The following is a 21346-nucleotide window of genomic DNA, read 5'->3' on the forward strand; positions in this document are numbered from 1 at the left end:
AGAGAGGGAGACTGAGAGAGAGAGAGAGAGAGAGAGAGAGAGAGAGAGAGAGAGAGAGAGAGAGAGAGAGAGAGAGAGAGAGAGAGAGAGAGAGCTTTAAGAGTGGAGTCCTCGTCACTTACAGCAGGTAGAATGGTTCAGGCAGGAAGTCAATGATTAGAAAACACGGTGGTTGATCTTGGGGTGAATTCCAATTCCTCCCTTAACCCTCAATCTCAACCCTCAATCTCAAAAATGCGCGCTCCCTGCTAGGTGCAAGTGCTGTCCCGATTCTAAGAATGTCCAGTTGAGGGAGGAGATTAAGGGCTGTATCGCCCTCAATATTGAGATTCTCCGGGACCACCCTTGGCAGTGAGGGCTACCTAGAAGGCATTGCGTATTTTCGCCAAGACATCTTCGAAAAAGATGGCGACGAAAAAGCGAGCTACAAATGGAAGTATTTTCTTAGTTAATAAAGATATAAATATTACAAAACCATTTTATTGTCTTAGTTTAAGAGTTTTTTATGGATTATTGACATCGTTGTTGCGTAACATTTTTATTTTTTTTACTTTACGATGTTTGTCAGCTGGACCGGCGGTCCCGGCTTCACGTTACTTGTGTACCTCGTTGTGTAGCGACGGAGGACTTCTTCTTTTTCATCGTCTTTTTCTTCTTCTCCTTCTTCGTCGTTGTCGTCGTCTTCTTGACAGACTGGACTTAGCTTTGGCGTACGGCAGCCCCCCACAGTCTGAAGACGTAACTGCACTTAAGGGGTGTCCCATTTCTAAGCCCTTACCCCTTATTTTTGAGGGCCAAAGATTGAGGGTTAAGGGCGAGGGTTGAGATTTAGGAGTTAAGGGAGGAATTGGAATTGGCCCTTGGTCATAATGTCCGATGTGCTGAATTTTGTTTTGACGCCTCGCTCGGAAAATACGCTTCAAAGTCACGCACAGCAGAAGCACCTGAAACGGGGGGTGGTGTGAACCCAAATGCAGCACAAACAGCGTAGTAGAAATTGCAATGAGGGGGTAGGTGTTGGATCAGTAGCAGGCCCGAACCAACAAGGGCCAGGGAACAGGCAGACAGACACCAGAGACGCAGAGGCTGTAGACGTGGTCGGGGGCAGAAGGCTGGTCGGGTTGCCGGGGAGCTGGCGGTCGAGGCAGGTCGGGGACTGCAGGCTGGTCGGGTTGCTGGGAGGCAGGACGTCAGGGAAAAACGGGGTCTGAACCGAGAAGGCAGGAGGCGGATTACCAAGAGCGGAAGCGGGCAGGTCAGAACACCAGGGAAATCCAAGCTGGATCGGGTCAGGGACAGGCTCGGTCGACAACGGGTGATCAGGCAGAGAACCGCTGGAAGGTCTTGCATGGGGACAAAGAACAATCTGGCAAAGAATGGGTGTGGAGCAGGAGCATATATACTGAGCTGATTGCAGATGAAGAGCAGCTGTGAGCACAGGTGAGTGGAGTGGCTGATGAGGTGGGAGTGGCTGGCATGCTGAATGGAAAAGTACTGTGACAGCACCGGAGATCCTGGGAGATGCTGCTAGCAAAACATGTGCGTTACACACACACACACACACACACACACACACACACCGATTGTATAGTAGGTAGATCTTTTTGACTTGGTCATTTTAAAAGTAGCTCGCATGTTGAAAAAGTGTGAGCACCCCTGGTTTAAAGGTACAGAGTGTAAAATCCTGCCATCTGGTGGTCAGATTTCAGCGCTCATTCACTCACCCTCTCTCCTTTGTTGAGTGTCAGATTCTAAAGTCGACTTTTGACTTTGATTCTCAGAGTGATGACACCCTGGAAAAACTCTCCATCATTATAAACTCTCCATCATTTCTTCTCTATTCAGGTTGTGGAGGTGCAGTTTGTCAAAGCTCAGCTGTGATTGGCTGCTCTCAGCTCTGAAGTCCAACCCCTCCCACCTCAGACACTTGGACCTGAGTTGGAAACAGCTGCAGGATTCATCAGTGAAGGTGCTGAGTGGTTTTCTGCAGAGTCCAGACTGTAAACTGGAGACTCTGAGGTCAGTTCACCCTCTTCACTCTACAACTGCTGCAGTTGTTGTTGTCATGACTTTGAATTGAGTTTGTTGGAATTCACTTTGATTCCATTAGAAATGTGTAAAACTGGTTTTAAATTACACACACACACACACACACACACACACGTATGCGCACATACGCACGCACTCACGCACGCACGCACGCACGCACACACACACACACACACGCGCGCGTGCGCGCGCACACCCAACTGTGAATGACACTCTCCATCATTTATTCCGTATTCAGGTTGGAGAGGTGCAGGTTGTCAAAGATCAGCTGTGATTGGCTGCTCTCAGCTCTGAAGTCCAACCCCTCCCACCTCAGAGAGCTGGACCTGGCTGAGAACTATCTTCAGGATTCATCAGTTAAGGAGCTGAGTGGTTTTCTGCAGAGTCCAGACTGTAAACTGGAGACTCTGAGGTCAGTTCACCCTCTTCACTCTACAACTTCTATCACTCTTGTTGTTGTCGTCATGATTTTCACTTCACTGCTGTTGGAAATTCAATTTGCAGACACTGGTTTGTGATAGTAATGAATGAAACTGTGCTTGAAGGTACAGTGGGTAAAATCCTCCCATCTAGTGGTCAGATTGCAGATTGCAGATGCTGAAGTGGACATTTCACTTTGATTTTCAGAGTGATGACACCCAGGAAAAACTCTCTATCATTATAAACTCTCCATCATTTATTCTCTGTTCAGGTTGTGGGGCTGCAATTTGTCAGAGCTCAGCTGTGATTGGCTGCTCTCAGCTCTGAAGTCCAACCCCTCCCACCTCAGAGAGCTGGACCTGAATATGAACCCCCTGAAGGAGTCATCAGTGAAGGAGCCACTGATGGATCTTGTCTACAGCAGTGACCATCAACTGGAGAGTGTGAGGTTAGTACTGGTTTGGAAGCAGTGGATGATGGTTCCAGCACCAAAGCCAGTTGATCCCACAGCAGAGGTCCAGTGTTCCCAGTCACAGTGTGAGAGGAGGATGGTGACGTCCAGCTGCTCCTCATTCATCCAACATCTGCTGCCAAACTGCTTCTTCTCTCAGTTCACCACCCAATTATTGATCAGTTCATCTTCATCAGGCCTCAGTATCAGTCCAACACTCCATGGTCACATGACCTTCTGATGTTCCACACTTGACATGTGACTGAGAGTCTGCTTCTTCTCACCAGTCACTCCATCATCTCCATCAACAGTCAACGTCTCTGTGATGATGCGTTCAAGGACCGTGAGTCCTGACTCCTGCTGTCTCTTCTTATCTTTGCAGGTGGTGGTGAGGATGAGGAGAGTGAAGAGGAGAGCTCCATCTACTGGTGGCTGACAGAACTACAACCAGTGGAGCCAAACAGCAAGCTGCACGCACCAACACTGTGTGGGTGTGTCACGACCTTTGACCCCAGTGCAGCCTGGTGGCTGGCGGACTGCTTCTCCCTACAAGCTGCTGTGGTTACTGGGAGAGACGTCCCAGAAGCCACTGGTGGAGCTGAATCCTCAGTGGAAGAAGCAGGACTTGGAGCAGCTGCTCAGTGAAGGCAGCAGCAACACAACCACTGCTTCTGCTCTCATCATCCACGGCTGGAACATCTCAGCATGAAGGTTCCACACATCAACAACACACTGCTCTGCTCTCACTTCAGACTTCTATAACATCTTCATTTTGGAGGTGAAAAATACTTTTCAAGAGACTTTATTTCTGCTTCATGATCTTAAATAAGGAAATCATGTGGAAAAGATAAAGTGATTCACAACACCTGTGATGGGAACTCAAATCATAATTGAATTATAAGTAAGACAAAAGAAGTTTCCCTCAAAATAATTCATGGTTTTGATGCTTGCCAGATGTTTGTGTGGAGATTTCAGAAGGACATCAATGAATCAGAAGGAAACCAGATCATTTATTTTATGTGATTATGTTATATCATCCTAACTTTGTTACAAGCTCAAACATTATATTTCAATGATTCAATATTCTGACAATAAAAGCCATCACAACCTGTGTGACTTTGACCTCAACTGACGTTTCATTTCTGCTGCTTTAACACTTTGATTATATATCTCCTGAAGTCCTGCCATGGGGATTCTCCATATCTGAATAACTTGTGTACTCAAACCTTCTGTAGGCCATACCCACTTCTCCACTAGGTCTCAACATAAACCACATGAATCAATGAAAATAAATCTCACTTTTACAAACAAATCCAATTCAGTTCAAATATAATTTAAATAAAATAAATGATACATTATAATTAATCACCAACAGATAAATCAATGCTGGATATGAGGTGGTTTGCCCTCTCTGGGTCGGTGAAAATAATAAACCAAACTCCAACTAGCTCGCCTTAAGAACTAACTAAAGAAAGAAAGAGAAGCCAAATACAGAAAGGCTAACTTCCCTACATACTTAATAAACAGGAGAAAAGAGGGGACAAAGAAAATGGCAGCCCACCCCTATGGCTGCGTGCTCTAACACCATTTCAGAAGTGACTAACTGCAGAGTTGGGAGCGGAGGAGGGATGACCGTCAGGCTGGCTCGACTGCTCCTCCTTCTCAGCCATGGCGCGTCCAATCAGCAGCCGACATCCAGGACCGCACCTGCAAGGCGTCATCCACTCTCACACACACACAGACACAAACATAGAGGCACCTAGACCCACCCCCTCCCTTAAGAACTAAACCCTATTAACATACCTACAAACAAAACTAAACAAGAAAAACCTCAGTTCCCCCGAAATAAGAATTTCGCAGCTAGTCCACATGTACACGTGATAATGCACTTGCCAACACAATATCAAGATCCCTAGATAGTAAGTTTGATAGATGGATAGAAATAGATAAGTTAGTTAAAGTTACACACACACACACACACACACACACACACACACACACTTGCACATATATGTACATATATAATATATATTATATATATTTTTTTATTAACCTCTTTCAATGAACTCCAAAACATACATGGTCAAAATCCATATTATTATTTATGTTGTTGTTTTTTTTAAATGCTCATACAAAACAAAAAAAGTGGAGGGTGAGTTGTCTGAATTGGGTTCAGTGAGGGTCACATCCACTTTCAGCGTATTATTTCCAGCAGCAAGCTTTTCCTGTTATGACTGTTCACTTTTCTGTTCACTAACCGCAACGATTGGCTCAGAACTCCCCGAGGTGATTGGTGGAGTGACGAGCACCCAGCACGTGACCTCTACGATGAGCTTCCTTCCACGGAAGTACCATAGGAGGACACGGATTAAATAGTATGGCTTGTCCACCAGAAGGCTGTATTATGGTGTACATAATATAAAACTTCGGCCCAGTTCTGCTTGTATTGCAATGTATTGGTTGGTGTTCCTGAAGTTTCATTTTTCGTCCCTTTTTATTTTTTACATCCATGTTTGTGATGAAATAGTATTGTGAATCGCTAGCTCGCATTGCATGCTGGGAAACAGCGTCACTCAAGGAAGTTTTGGCTTCGCTGACACGGTCCTGAAGGGAAGTGGGTTTTAGTGCACTGGAACGGGATGAATGTGTTTAATCAAGCAGTACAAACCTGATTAATTGTCTTAATACTTCAATTCGAATGGCCATATTCACAGTCAGTAGAGGACAAAATTTCATGTTGACTATTTCCTAATGGAAGTGCTCTCTTGACGGACGGTGTAAAAGGAAAATGGCCAGCTGCAGCAGAAAAGAGGACCATATATATATACATATATATATATGTAGCCAAGTCTAAGAGAGAGAGAGAGAGATCCGCGTCAATTACAGCAGGTAGAATCGTTCAGGCAGGATTAGAAAACACGGTGGATCTGGTTGATTTTGGTCATAATGTACGATGTGCTGGATTTTGTTCTTATATGTGCTGTGCTTTACAGTGAAACGTAAATGTGACGTATCGGCTTCGGCACTATTCAGATCAAATAAAGACCAGACAGGGACAGGAAAAAGAGTTTCGCTGTTGTTTTACACGCAAAACTACCGGGGTTGTCGCATGAGCTTGCAATCCTGGCGTAAACTGATGGAGACGCCTCGCTCGGAAAATGCGCTTCAAAGTGCGCACGCACTGCAGACGCGCCGGAGATCCTGGGAGATGCTGCTGGCAAAACGTCTGCATCACACACACACACACACACACACACACACACACACACACACACACCAATTATCCCTAAAATATGCGCTGGAAAACACAAAACTATACAGCAAAACATCTTAACGTAAACACACTTTTATTGATAAAATCAAACATAGGCAGATATAACCTAAACAATTTTAAACCATGAGTTTTCTGTGCAATGATGAGCATAAATGCACATGGGAACATGTTGACCCATTTAATCCTTTCTTTCTTTATCATTAGACTACAAATATATTTCTGAATATGTTTTCCTGTTTTATAGGAGGTGGATCTTTTTGACTTGCTCATTTTAAAAGTAGCTTGCATGTTGAAAAAGTGTGAGCATTCCTGATCTATGCCCTTTTCCAAGTCCCACAATCACTTTCACTGTCATCTGCCTGATTACACCCATGCCATTTTCAGAAAAAAATTGCACAAACAGAATACATTCAAAAAATGTATCATACACATAGTTATCAAGTCAAGTTATTTATTTATTGTCATTGTTGAACAAAGTTAACAACAAAATTTGTTTGGAGCATCCCCATAACCACTGGCATCAGTACCCATAAAAATAATCATAAATAAGTGAGAAAAAAAACAAAAATATATATATATATAATTTATGGACAGAAATTATTATACAAAAATTCAATGCATCACACGTGGTTCAGACACAGCTTGCCTGTGATTGTACATTTGGCCAGTAGCTGGTTTCGTGTGCACATGAAGCTTCGAACCAGTTGGCTCAAGTGGTTCAATGCCTCATGAGGCTTCACCTCACCATCACTAGTCGTGACACACAGCTTGCTGTTTGGCTCCACTTGTTGTAGTTCTGTCAGCCACCACTAGATGGAGCGCTCCACTTCACTCTCCTCCTCATCCTCCCTCACCTCCACCTGTAGAGAGAAGAAGAGACAGCAGGAGTCAGGACTCAGGGTCCTTGAACGCATCATCACAGAGACGCTGACTGTTGATGGAGATGATGGAGTGACTGGTGAGAAGAAGCAGACTCTCAGTCACATGTCTAGTGTGGAACATCAGAAGGTCATGTGACCATGGAGTGTTGGACTGATACTGAGGCCTGATGAAGATGAACTGATCAATAATTAGGTGGTGAACTGAGAGAAGAAGCAGTTTGGCAGCAGATGTTGGATGAATGAGGAGCAGCTGGACGTCACCATCCTCCTCTCACACTGTGACTGGGAACACTGGACCTCTGCTGTGGGATCAACTGGCTTTGGTGCTGGAACCATCATCCAATGGTTCCAAACCAGTACTGACCTCACACTCTCCAGTTGATAGTCTCTGCTGTGGACAAGATCCATTAGTGGCTTCACTCCTGAATCCTGCAGCTGGTTCCCATCCAGGTCCAGGTGGGAGGGGTTGGGTGGGAGGGGTTGGACTTCAGAGCTGAGAGCAGCCAATCACAGCTGAGCTCTGACAAACTGCAGCACCACAACCTGAATAGAGAATAAATGATGAAGAGTTTATAATGATGGAGAGTTTTTCCAGGGTGTCATCACTCTGAAAATCAAAGTGAAATGTCGACTTCAGAATCTGCAACAACACTTATATCAGTAGACTCATCAAGTTGCAAGGCAAATTTCTTACTGATAGGGATCTTCTCCAAAACCACACTTTCGATGTCTGCAGACATCTCATTAATACGTCTGGAGATTGTGTTATCTGAGAGAGGGACTTTGGCTATTTCTTTAGCCGCTTCGGGTCCGAGCGTCTCATTTACAATGGCTTTGCAGGCGGGAAGTATTAATTGCTCTGTCACAGTGTGGGACTTTTTTTGATTTAGCCACAAGTTCAGCGTAGTGTTGCCACCCGTCCCGTTTTTCCCAGAATTGTTCTCTCCTTGTCTCCAAGCGCAAAGCAATTAGCTACCTGCTGCTGCCACCTACTGGTATGGAAGAGTACTACATGATTACTCTGCCAGGCGCTAGACTGCACAGGCACACAAATGGGATAATTTCCCACGGCACACCTGACAATATCTCGCGGCACACAAACACTGGTTTACAGGAACGGGTGCGTATCAGAAAACGCTGGCAGTGTGTTTCCCGTGTCTTACTTCCGGTATAAAGTTCGCTTCAAAATTACAACAGAAATACTACCGAAAGATGCCAGTAGGTGGCAACGACGCTCTATAAATGCTTCTCTTAATGCAACAAATAAATGAAATGACTTTCATACTTACACCAACTGCTCTTAACCTATTTATTAAACAATTTAGACTTAAAGGCTTCTTTGTTGTTTCACCTTAACAGAACACTAATAATAATAATAATAATAATAATAATAATAATAATAATAATAATAATAATAATATTAAGAAATTGCCATTTACAAAACGTGCACATTTCTTTTAAACTTAAGTGTAGTTGTTTTCCATATCTATTGACGCAAATGACGTTAACCTTGCAATGAACGCAGCAACACTTGTACCTAATAACACTAATGATACAACAAATACCCGTCAAAATGGTTGCAGCGAAAATGGACGCTTTTAATCATATATGTTTTGGCTCTTGCCAAGTAAAATTTCAGGAATTATTCTTTGTTTGTTTAGAATGTCGGACATGTATTCAGCGCTTTGTGATGAAGAGCTGGATGCCGTCATTGCAGAAATCCAACTCAGTCACCCAAACACAGGGTACAGAATGATGAGAGCATTCCTTCATGCCAGGGGATTACGAGTGCAAAGTAAGTTTGATATGAAGTTGATCCCCACATGAATGTATTCAGTAATCTGTATTGTGCATCAGTTTAACCGAAACAAACAAATATAATTAGCTTTATTTGTATAACGCTTTCTGTACAAAATGTAGCTAAAAGTGCTTACATGGATGATTAAAAAAAGAATGGCGGTATATTTAAAAAAGAAAGGGGGGGTATTTAATAAATGAAATCATACCTTTTGTCAGCATTATCTGTGTTAACACGGATTTGTGCCTTTAATATTTTATGTAGTTTGTCTTTCTTTTTTTTTTGCTGTTGTTGTAGTTCAAAGAGTACGTGATTCCTTAAGAAGAGTGGACCCAATTGGGACTGAAGTGCGAGCCTTGGCCAATCGCACACTAAGACGGAGGCAGTATTCTGTTCCTGCACCAAATGCAATGTGGCACATAGATGGAAACCACAAATTAATACGGTATTTTTCAAAACTGTTTTTAAATACTTGAACAAATGAAACATTGAGATTTTCTACCCACTCCAAATCTTTTCATCTTTGTACCATACCTTTTTTGTGTCAAATAAGCTGTGCATGAACCTTTTTCAATTAGCTATCTGATGCCTTATATATTTTAGATTTCTCTTTCCGTCTTCTCTCCCTTTTTTACCAAAAGCTGGAGATTTGTCATTCACGGTGGAATAGATGGCTTTAGCCGTTTAATTGTTTATCTGTCTGCTGCAATAAACAACCGAGCATCCACAGTGTTGGAAACAGGGGCGGTCCTAGAATTTTTTTCTTGGGGGGGCAAGCTCGGGGCACAGACTGTGGAAGAGTGGCACACCGGAATGACATTTGTTTTGTTTTTTTAAATGCCCTATGCCTTAGGTAATAATAAATGGTAGGCGGAAGTATGAATAATAGAACTATTTTATTTACCCAAATAATGCACAAAACAGTGTATCATCCAGCATTTAGTAATCTTATCTGACTGAGTAAAATGCTTTTTGTTTGTTTGAGTGGGTTGATCTGTGCTCCGGGAGAGTATACTGGTGTATCTAGTACTAGTAACCTAGTATTAGTTTCAGCAAGATAAACAAGTGTTTCATAGGTATCTATGTATCTTTGTTAACTTATAGAGATGGAAACCAACAACTGAGTTTAGTTATGAATTTTTTTTTTTTTTAATTCATAACAGGTACAAAGTGCATACACATGAAAAATCCCTTTGTGAGAATTATATTCAAGTTACCAAAGTTTGACTTATATTACAAGTACACAGTTTATGTGTATTATTTACAAACAGGATTATGACAGCTGAATACGCTTGATTTGGTGTTGACTACCTGCAGAATGCTGAATTGCAGATGATGGGCCCTCAACCTCATCATTGGGAAAAGTTCCTGGGAAAAGTTGTATAAATTACTCATAATGTCAATACAAGTATAACATCAACTCAACTTTTAATACGTATTCAAATGTTATCGATTTTAAAGACACCCTGCTTCCTTTCTTGACATTGTGGACATATCCTATTCACTTCATTTAAGCGTCTTATGTTATAGGCCACTTGTCTATCCATTAGCTCATAAAACAACAACCACACTTCCATTCAGCACCAATAAAGAGCATTAAAATAGACATAAAGTAATAAAACAGAATGTAATTAGATTAAATTAATATTGCCCATTCCACAGTCCAGAACAAAGCAGAGGTGGTGTGCGACTTTGAGTGTGACTGATTCAGGATGCAGTGACTGTAGTGATGGTGAGGTGAAGCCTCATGAGGCATTGAACCACTTGAGCCAACTGGTTCGAAGTTTCATGTGCACACGAAACCACCTACTGGCCAAATGTACAATCACAGGCAAGCTGTGTCTGAACCACGTGTGATGCATTGAATTTTTGTGTCTGTTATGTCTGTTGGGAATGACTATGAATTGCAAAAAATGAATGACCAAATCATTTCTGTACATAAATTATATATATTTTTGTTTTGTTTTTCTCACTTATTTATGATTATTTTATCGGTACTGATGCCAGTGGTTATGGGGATGCTCCAAACAAATTTTGTTGTTAACTTTGTTCAACAATGACAATAAATAAATAACTTGACTTGATAACTATGTGTATGATACATTTTTTGAATGTATTCTGTTTGTGCAATTTTCTTCTGAAAATGGCATGGGTGTAATCAGGCAGATGACAGTGAAAGTGATTGTGGGACTTGGAAAAGGGCATAGATCAGGGGTGCTCACACTTTTTCAACATGCAAGCTACTTTTAAAATGAGCAAGTCAAAAAGATCCACTTCCTATAAAACAGGAAAACATATTCATTCAGAAATATATTTGTAGTCCAATGATAAAGAAAGAAAGAGGATTAAATGGGTCAACATGTTCCCATGTGCATTTATGCTCATCATTGCACAGAAAACTCATGGTTTAAAATTGTTTAGGTTATATCTGCCTATGTTTGATTTTATCAATAAAAGTGTGTTTACGTTAAGATGTTTTGCTGTATAGTTTTGTGTTTTCCAGCGCATAGGTTAGGGATAATTGGTGTGTGTGTGTGTGTGTGTGTGTGTGTGTGTGTGTGTGTGTGTGTGTGTGTGTGTGTGTGTGTGTGTGTGTGTGTGTGATGCAGACGTTTTGCCAGCAGCATCTCCCAGGATCTCCGGCGCGTCTGCAGTGCGTTACTTTGAAGCGCATTTTCCGAGCGAGGCGTCTCCATCAGTTTACGCCAGGATTGCAAGCTCACGCGACAACCCCGGTAGTTTTGCGTGTAAAACAACAGCGAAACTCTTTTTCCTGTCCTTGTCTGGTCTTTATTTGATCTGAATAGTGCCGAAGCCGATACGTCACATTTACGTTTCACTGTAAAGCACAGCACATATAAGAACAAAATCCAGCACATCGTACATTATGACCAAAATCAACCAGATCCACCGTGTTTTCTAATCCTGCCTGAACGATTCTACCTGCTGTAATTGACGGGATCTCTCTCTCTCTCTCTCTCTCTCTCTCTCTCTCTCTCTCACATTCACTCTCTCTCTCCCTCTCTCTCTCCATGCGATCACCCAAACTCCCTTCGCAATTGACCAGTAGATCGTGATGGACGTAATGGGCACCCCTGGCATAGATGCTTGTGTAACATGGACATTGATGTACAGGACAGGGGGCTCCATCCTATCACCTCTCCTCTCCTCACTCTCTCCCTAAGCTCTCAAAACTATCTCCAAACTAAACGCTATCTAGTCTCAAACACTCCAAACTATAAACACTATCCAAAATCTAGTAATCCAAACTCTCTCCAAATCTCAGTTGACTGCAACTCTCCTACAATAACCCCCATTTTGAATGGAGCCTGAGGGATCTATATAAACCGTTAAAATATAAATTGCATATATATATATTATATATATATGTATAAATACATATATGTATATATATATATATATATACATATATGTATATATACATACATATACATATATATATAATATATATATCTGCAATTTATATTTTAACGGCTCAGGGCGCTGGGACGAATTCCAAATTGTGTGCAGATACAGGCCTACACTTCAAATAATTATGAGAAAAATCCAACGTCAAGAGAGCACTTCCATTAGGAAATAGTCAACATGAAATTTCGTCTTCTACTGACACCTGCTGGTCAAATTGAATAGTTGCAAATATTGTGAACAAGTTGTCATCTAATTCTAATCCTAAACAATATGGCCATTCGAAGTGAAGTATTAAGACAATTAATCAGGTTTGTACTGCTTGATTAAACACATTCATCCCGTTCCAGTGCACTAAAACCCACTCCCTTCAGGACCGTGTCAGCGAAGCGAAAACTTCCTTGAGTGACGCTGTTTCCCAGCATGCAATGCGAGCTAGCGATTCACAAAACTATTTCATCACAAACATGGATGTAAAAAATAAAAAGGGACGAAAAATGAAACTTCAGGAACACCAACCAATACAATGCAATACAAGCAGAACTGGGCCGAAGTTTTATATTATGTACACCATAATACAGCCTTCTGGTGGACAAGCCATACTATTTAATGCGTGTCCTCCTATGGTACTTCCGTGGGTGGAAGCTCATCGTAGAGTTCACGTGCTGGGTTCTTGTCACTCCACCAATTGTTGCGGCAGTCGTAACAGAAGCTTGTTGCTGGAAATAATGTTCTTGTTTTGTATGAGCATTTTAAAAAAACAACAACAACATAATAATAATATGAATTTTGACCATGTATGTTTTGGAGTTCATTGAAAGAGGTTAATAATAAAATAAAAATATAATGTATGTATATATATATATATATATATATATATATAGTGTGTGTAACTTTAACTAACTTATCTATTTCTATCCATCTATCAAACTTACTATCTAGGGATCTTGATATTGTGTTGGCAGATGCATTATCACGTGTACATGTGGACTAGCTGCGAAATTCTTATTTCGGGGGAACTGAGGGTTTTCTTGTTTAGTTTTGTTTGTCGGTATGTTAATAGGGTTTGGTTCTTAAGGGAGGGGGTGTTATGACCCACGGGTGGGTCTAGGTGCCTCTATGTTTCTGTCTGTGTGTGTGTGAGAGAGTGGATGATGCCTTGCAGGTGCGGTCCTGGATGTTGGCTGCTGATTGGACGCGCCACGGCTGAGAAGGAGGAGCAGTCGAGCCAGCCTGACGGTCATCCCTCCTCCGCTCCCAAGTCCACAGTTAGTCACTTCTGAAATGGCGTTAGAGCACGCAGCCGTAGGGGTGGGCTGCCATTTTCTTTGTCCCCTCTTTTCTCCTGTTTATTAAGTATGTAGGGAGGTTAGCCTTTCTGTATTTGGCTTCTCTTTCTTTCTTTAGTTAGTTCTTAAGGCGAGCTAGTTGGAGTTTGTTTATTATTTTGGCCTGGGCCCACCCTGAAGCCTTTGCTGCCCACCGGTTAAGTTGTTTTGTTTCTTTCATTTACTGATTCATAAATGTTTTTGTTGAAAACCACCAACTGCCGTGAGAAATTAATGAGGCTTGGGAGTGGGGGAAGGTGTCCCACACGTTGCGTCTCGGTCCCCCTAGACGGGACGTAACACCGAGTTTTCACCCTGACAGCAGGTTGAGCTCCTTCCGTTTTACAAGTGACGTCGTCACGTTAGGCTGTTCCATCCCTGCTAAATTCTTTAAAGAACTACCGTTAGTAAACTTTTAAATTATAATACGCTCTACACTAATTGTAATTTCCTGCCCGTGGTTCTATATTGCAACAGTTGACGGCTCATATCAGCAGATAAGCAGCAACAATCTGGGCATTGCGGGTGATTCCTAAATATGTCATTTCTTATTAATTAGCCCATAAGTGTTGTACACCAGTGTGACACCAAATGCTTGTTGCTGACAGCAGTGAAGAAATGACACTCTAGTGGTTCTGCACATTAGTATAAATAGAGTGATTCTCTATCATTACATGACAGGACGGCGGCACTCTGACAGATTCCATGAACCTGGACACTGATGATCCAGACTCCGGTCCAGATGACACAACAGGCCACAGTGGAAACGGGCCAGAACATGGACTGGCTGCTGAAAGGATCCAGGTAGGTGGCGCTGTCATCCCAAGTTGTGTGGTGTGGAGGATCAGGGCCAAAGTTCCAGATGCTCACAGATGTGACTGTGGATTCAGGAGGAGTGTTTGAAGGCTGGACTCCCAACAGTGATTGGCTGCTGAGGACCTCTCAATCACAATCAGGTTTTTTAGTGGCTGTGAGATTGAAAGTGAGATTGCATTGTCCAGGTAGGAGGACAGCAGTCAGCCATGTTTCACCTCCAGTCAACACGCAGTGGTTCACATGAAGGTCCAAGAGGCCTACAGACCTACACTGAGTCTGGACGTGGCAGTACAGTTGGATCATTGTCTTTGTTGTGTTGTTTGGTCATTGTGATCCAATGTAATGTGAGAGAAGGACGAGTGCAGTTATATTGGAGTGAGTTATTTCGAGTGTAATAGAAGTTATAATGCAGAGTCTGTTTTTATGAAATGTTCTATCACCTGGCATCCATCCATCCATCCATCCATCCATCCATCCATCTTCTACTGCCGTATCTGGAGTCAGGTCTCGGGGGCAGCAGCCTCAGCAGAGACCCCCAGACTACCCTGGACCCAGTCACCTCCTCCAGCTCCTCCAGTGGGACCCCAAGGCTTCCCAGTCCAGCCCAGAGACCTGGTCCCTCCAGCAGGGTCTCCTCCTGGTGGGACACACCTGGAACACCTCCCCCTTGTCCCAAACAAGACCCCGAGATGCTGGAACTCCTCCCCCTGAGGCAGGGCCTCCCCACCGACCCAGAGAGGGCAAACCACCTCATATCTTGCATTGATTTATCTGTTGGTGATTAATTATAATGTATCATTTATTTTATTTAAATTATATTTGAACTGAATTGGATTTGTTTGTAAAAGTGAGATTTATTTTCATTGATTCATGTGGTTTATGTTGAGACCTAGTGGAGAAGTGGGTATGGCCTACAGAAGGTTTGAGTACACAAGTTATTCAGATATGGAGAATCCCCATGGTAGGACTTCAGGAGATATATAATCAAAGTGTTAAAGCAGCAGAAATGAAACGTCAGTTGAGGTCAAAGTCACACAGGTTGTGATGGCTTTTATTGTCAGAATATTGACTCATTGAAATATAATGTTTGAGCTTGTAACAAAGTTAGGATGATATAACATAATCACATAAAATAAATGATCTGGTTTCCTTCTGATTCATTGATGTCCTTCTGAAATCTCCACACAAACATCTGGCAAGCATCAAAACCATGAATTATTTTGAGGGAAACTTCTTTTGTCTTACTTATGATTCAATAATGATTTGAGTTCCCATCACAGGTGTTGTGAATCACTTTATCTTTTCCACATGATTTCCTTATTTAAGATCATGAAGCAGAAAGTCTCTTGAAAAGTATTTTTCACCTCCAAAATGAAGATGTTATAGAAGTCTGAAGTGAGAGCAGAGCAGTGTGTTGTTGATGTGTGGAACCTTCATGCTGAGATGTTCCAGCCGTGGATGATGAGAGCAGAAGCAGTGGTTGTGTTGCTGCTGCCTTCACTGAGCAGCTGCTCCAAGTCCTGCTTCTTCCACTGAGGATTCAGCTCCACCAGTGGCTTCTGGGACGTCTCTCCCAGTAACCACAGCAGCTTGTAGGGAGAAGCAGTCCGCCAGCCACCAGGCTGCACTGGGGTCAAAGGTCGTGACACGCCCACACAGTGTTGGTGCGTGCAGCTTGCTGTTTGGCTCCACTGGTTGTAGTTCTGTCAGCCACCAGTAGATGGAGCGCTCCTCTTCACTCTCCTCATCCTCACCACCACCTGCAAAGATAAGAAGAGACAGCAGGAGTCAGTACTCACGGTCCTTGAACGCATCATCACAGAGACGTTGACTGTTGATGGAGATGATGGAGTGACTGGTGAGAAGAAGCAGACTCTCAGTCACATGTCAAGTGTGGAACATCAGAAGTTCATGTGACCATGGAGTGTTGGACTGATACTGAGGCCTGATGAAGATGAACTGATCAATAATTGGGTGGTGAACTGAGAGAAGAAGCAGTTTGGCAGCAGATGTTGGATGAATGAGGAGCAGCTGGACGTCACCATCCTCCTCTCACACTGTGACTGGGAACACTGGACCTCTGCTGTGGGATCAACTGGCTTTGGTGCTGGAACCATCATCCACTGGTTCCAAACCAGTACTAACCTCACACTCTTCAGTTGATGGTCACTGCTGTAGACAAGATCCATCAGTGGCTTCACTGATGACTCCTTCAGGGGGTTCATATTCAGGTCCAGCTCTCTGAGGTGGGAGGGGTTGGACTTAAGAGCTGAGAGCAGGCAATCACAGCTGAGCTCTGACAAATTGCAGCCCCACAACCTGAATAGAGAATAAATTATGGAATTTATAATGATGGAGAGTTTTTCCTGGGTGTCATCACTCTGAAAATCAAAGTGAAATGTCCACTTCAGCATCTGCAATCTGCAATCTGACCACTAGATGGGAGGATTTTACCCACTGTACCTTCAAGCCCAGTTTCATTCATTACTATCACAAACCAGTGTCTGCAAATTGAATTTCCAACAGCAGTAAAGTGAAAATCATGACGACAACAACAAGAGTTATAGAAGTTGTAGAGTGAAGAGGGTGAACTGACCTCAGAGACTCCAGTTTACAGTCTGGACTCTGCAGAAAACCACTCAGCTCCTTCACTGATGAATCCTGAAGATAGTTCTCAGCCAGGTCCAGCTCTCTGAGGTGGGAGGGGTTGGACTTCAGAGCTGAGAGCAGCCAACCACAGCTGATCTTTGACAACCTGCACCTCTCCAACCTGAATAAAGAAGAAATGAAGGAGAGTTTATAATGATGGAGAGTTTTTCCAGGGTGTCATCACTCTGAGAATCAAAGTCAAAAGTCGACTTTAGAATCTGACACTCAACAAAGGAGAGAGGGTGAGTGAATGAGCGCTGCAATCTGACCACCAGATGGCAGGATTTTACACTCTGTACCTTTAAACCAGGGGTGCTCACACTTTTTCAACATGCGAGCTACTTTTAAAATGACCAAGTCAAAAAGATCTACCTACTATACAATCGGTGTGTGTGTGTGTGTGTGTGTGTGTGTGTGTGTGTGTGTGTGTGTAACGCAGATGTTTTGCTAGCAGCATCTCCCAGGATCTCCGGTGCTTCTGCTGTGCGTGACTTTGAAGCGTATTTTGTGAGTGAGGCGTCTCCGTCAGTTTACGCCAGGATTGCAGGCTCACGCGACAAGCCCGGTAGTTTGGCGTGTATTTAAAGAAAACAACAGCCAAACTCTTTTTGCTGTCCCTGTCTGCTCTCATACAGAATGCAGGTATCTGAAGTATACATTGATTTTAACAATTATTATAGTTTCAGATTTAAAATGAAATCTGCTTTATGTCTCTTTATTTGATCTGAGCGGTGCAGAAGCCGATTCGTCTCATTTACCTTTGACTGTAAAATCCAGCACATATAAAAACAAAATCCACCACATCGTACATTATGACCAAGATCACTGAGTTCCTGCCTGAACCATTCTACCTGCTGGAAGTGACGAGGACTCCACACGATTGACCTAATGGACACCCCTGCTTCAAACCCAGTTCCACTCATTTCAAACACAAACCAGTGACTGCAAACTGAATTTCTAACAGCAGTGAAGTGAAAATCATGACAACAACAACAAGAGTGATAGAAGTTGTAGAGTGAAGAGGGTGAACTGACCTCAGAGTCTCCAGTTTACAGTCTGGACTCTGCAGAAAACCACTCAGCTCCTTCACTGATGAATCCTGCAGTTGGTTCTGACCCAGGTCCAGGTGTCTGAGGTGGGAGTCGTTGGATTTCAGAGCTGAGAGCAGCCAACCACAGCTGAGCTCTGACAACCTGCAGCCCTCCAACCTGAATAGAGAAGAAATGATGGAGAGTTTAGAATCAAAGTCAAATGTCGACTTTAGAATCTGACACTCAACAAAGGAGAGAGGGTGAGTGAATGAGCGCTGCAATCTGAAATCTGACCACCAGATGGCAGGATTTTACACTCTGTACCTTTAAACCAGGGGTGCTCACACTTTTTCAACACGCAAGCTACTTTTAAAATTACCAAGTCAAAAAGATCTACCTACTATACAATCGGTGTGTGTGTGTGTGTGTGTGTGTGTGTGTGTGTGTGTGTGTGTGAGTGTGTGTGTGTGTGTGTGTGTGTAACGCACATGTTTTGCTAGCAGCATCTCCCAGGATCTCCGGTGCTTCTGCTGTGCGTGACTTTGAAGCGTATTTTCCGAGCGAGGCGTCAAAACAAAATTCAGCACATCGGACATTATGACCAAGGGCCAATTCCAATTCCTCCCTTAACTCCTCAATCTCAACCCTCGCCCTTAACCCTCAATCTTTGGCCCTCAATCTTGGCCCTCAAAAATAAGTGTAAGGGCTTAGAAATGGGACACCCCTTAAGTGCAGTTACGTCTTCAGACTGTGGGGGGCTGCCTTACGCCAAAGCTAAGTCCAGTCTGTCAAGAAGACGACAACGACGAAGAAGAAGGAGAAGAAGAAAAAGACGATGAAAAAGAAGAAGTCCTCCATCGCTACACAACGAGGTACACAAGTAACGTGAAGCCGGGACCGCCAGTCCGGCTGACAAACATCGTAAAGTAAAAAAAATAAAAATGTTATGCAACAACGATGTCAATAATCCATAAAAAACTCTTAAACTAAGACAATAAAATGGTTTTGTAATATTTATATCTTTATTAACTAAGAAAATACTTCCATTTGTAGCTCGCTTTTTTGTCGCCATCTTTTTCGAAGATGTCTTGGCGAAAATACGCAATGCCTTCTGGGTAGCCCTCACTGCCAAGGGTGGTCCTGGAGAATCTCAATATTGAGGGCGATACAGCCCTTAATCTCCTCCCTCAACTGGACGTTCTTAGAATGGGGACAGCACTTGCACCTAGCAGAGAGCGCGCATTTTTGAGATTGAGGGTTGAGATTGAGGGTTAAGGGAGGAATTGGAATTCACCCCAAGATCAACCACAACCACCATGTTTTCTAATCATTGACTTCCTGCCTGAACCATTCTACCTGCTGTAAGTGACGAGGACTCCACTCTTAAAGCTCTCTCTCTCTCTCTCTCTCTCTCTCTCTCTCTCTCTCTCTCTCGCTCTCTCTCTCTCTCCGACCTAATGGGCACCCCTGTTTCAAACCCAGTTTCACTCATTTCAAACACAAACCAGTGACTGCAAACTGAATTTCTAACAGCAGTGAAGTGAAAATCATGACAACAATAACAAGAGTGATAGAAGTTGTAGAGTGAAGAGGGTGAACTGACCTCAGAGTCTCCAGTTTACAGTCTGGACCCTGCAGAAAACCACTCAGCTCCTTCACTGATGAATCCTGCAGTTGGTTCTGACCCAGGTCCAGGTGTCTGAGGTGGGAGTCGTTGGACTTCAGAGCTGAGAGCAGCCAATCACAGCTGAGCTCTGACAACCTGCAGCCCTCCAACCTGAATAGAGAAGAAATGATGGAGAGTTTAGAATCAAAGTCAAATGTCGACTTTAGAATCTGACACTCAACAAAGGAGAGAGGGTGAGTGAATGAGCGCTGCAATCTGAAATCTGACCACCAGATGGCAGGATTTTACACACTGCACCTTTAAACCAGGGGTGCTCACACTTTTTCAACATGCAAGCTACTTTTAAAATGACCAAGTCAAAAAGATCTACCTACTATACAATCGGTGTGTGTGTGTGTGTGTGTGTGTGTGTGTGTGTGTGTGTGTGTGTGTGGAACGCAGATGTTTTGCTAGCAGCATCTCCCAGGATCTCCGGTGCTTCTGCTGTGCGTCACTTTGAAGCGTATTTTGCGAGCGAGGCGTCTCCGTCAGTTTACGCCAGGATTGCAGGCTCACGCAACAACCCCGGTAGTTTGGCGTGTATTTAAAGAAAACAGCCAAACTCTTTTTCCTGTTCCTGTCTGCTCTCATACAGAATGCAGGTATCTGAAGTATACATTGATTTTAACAATTATTATAGTTTCAGATTTAAAATGAAATCTGCTTTATGTCTCCTTTATTTGATCTGAGTGGTGCAGAAGCCGATTCGTCTCATTTACCTTTGACTGTAAAATCCAGCACATATAAAAACAAAATCCACCACATCGTACATTATGACCAAGATCACTGAGTTCCTGCCTGAACCATTCTACCTGCTGGAAGTGACGAGGACTCCACACGATTGACCTAATGGACACCCCTGCTTCAAACCTAGTTCCACTCATTTCAAACACAAACCAGTGTCTGCAAATTGAATTTCCAACAGCAGTGAAGTGAAAATCATGACGACAACAACAAGAGTGATAGAAGTTGGAGAGTGAAGAGGGTGAACTGACCTCAGAGTCTCCAGTTTACAGTCTGGACTCTGCAGAAAACCACTCAGCTCCTTCACTGATGAATCCTTAAGGTGGTTCCAACTCAGGTTCAGCTCTCTGAGGTGGGAGGGGTTGGACTTCAGAGCTGAGAGCAGCCAATCACAGCTGAGCTTTGTCAACCCGCAGTTCTCCAGCCTGAATAAAGAATCAATATTTGATTTCTTCCATGGTGTAAATGTCATATTCAGAGTCATTTCTCCCTGTTGATGATCCAGATGTGCAGCTGTTGGGATCACTGAGTCATTCCCTCAAAGGAGTCATTGTGCCAGTGGGTTGTCAACACAATAACAACAGCAGTGTGTCAGTCAGTGTGCAGCCAATCAGCAGTGAAGATGGAAAATAATCAGTGAGTCCTTTGTGTGCTTGTGGCTGTTTTCAGTCATCAGAGTCTCGTTACAAGTCAAACACATTCAAAGGACAAGATGAAGAAATACTGCTGCACTATTAATCTGCCTCTAATATTTCTTCACAGGATCTTCTGCTCAGTCATGTGACCTTCATCACCAATCAACAACTTCCATTG

At 43.1% G+C, this 21346-nt stretch overlaps 1 protein-coding gene across 1 annotated transcript in view; it reads right to left on the reverse strand.

The window, feature by feature from the left end:
* The window catches only part of LOC142889629 (NLR family CARD domain-containing protein 3-like), a 305633-nt gene that overhangs the window by 170495 nt on the left and 113792 nt on the right, over nucleotides 1–21346 (reverse strand). The window lies entirely within an intron of this gene.

This window comes from Nelusetta ayraudi, unplaced genomic scaffold (genome assembly GCF_046127955.1).
Source record: "Nelusetta ayraudi isolate G7.1 ecotype Tasmania unplaced genomic scaffold, CSIRO-AGI_Nayr_v1 ptg000023l, whole genome shotgun sequence".
NCBI lineage: Eukaryota > Metazoa > Chordata > Actinopteri > Tetraodontiformes > Monacanthidae > Nelusetta > Nelusetta ayraudi.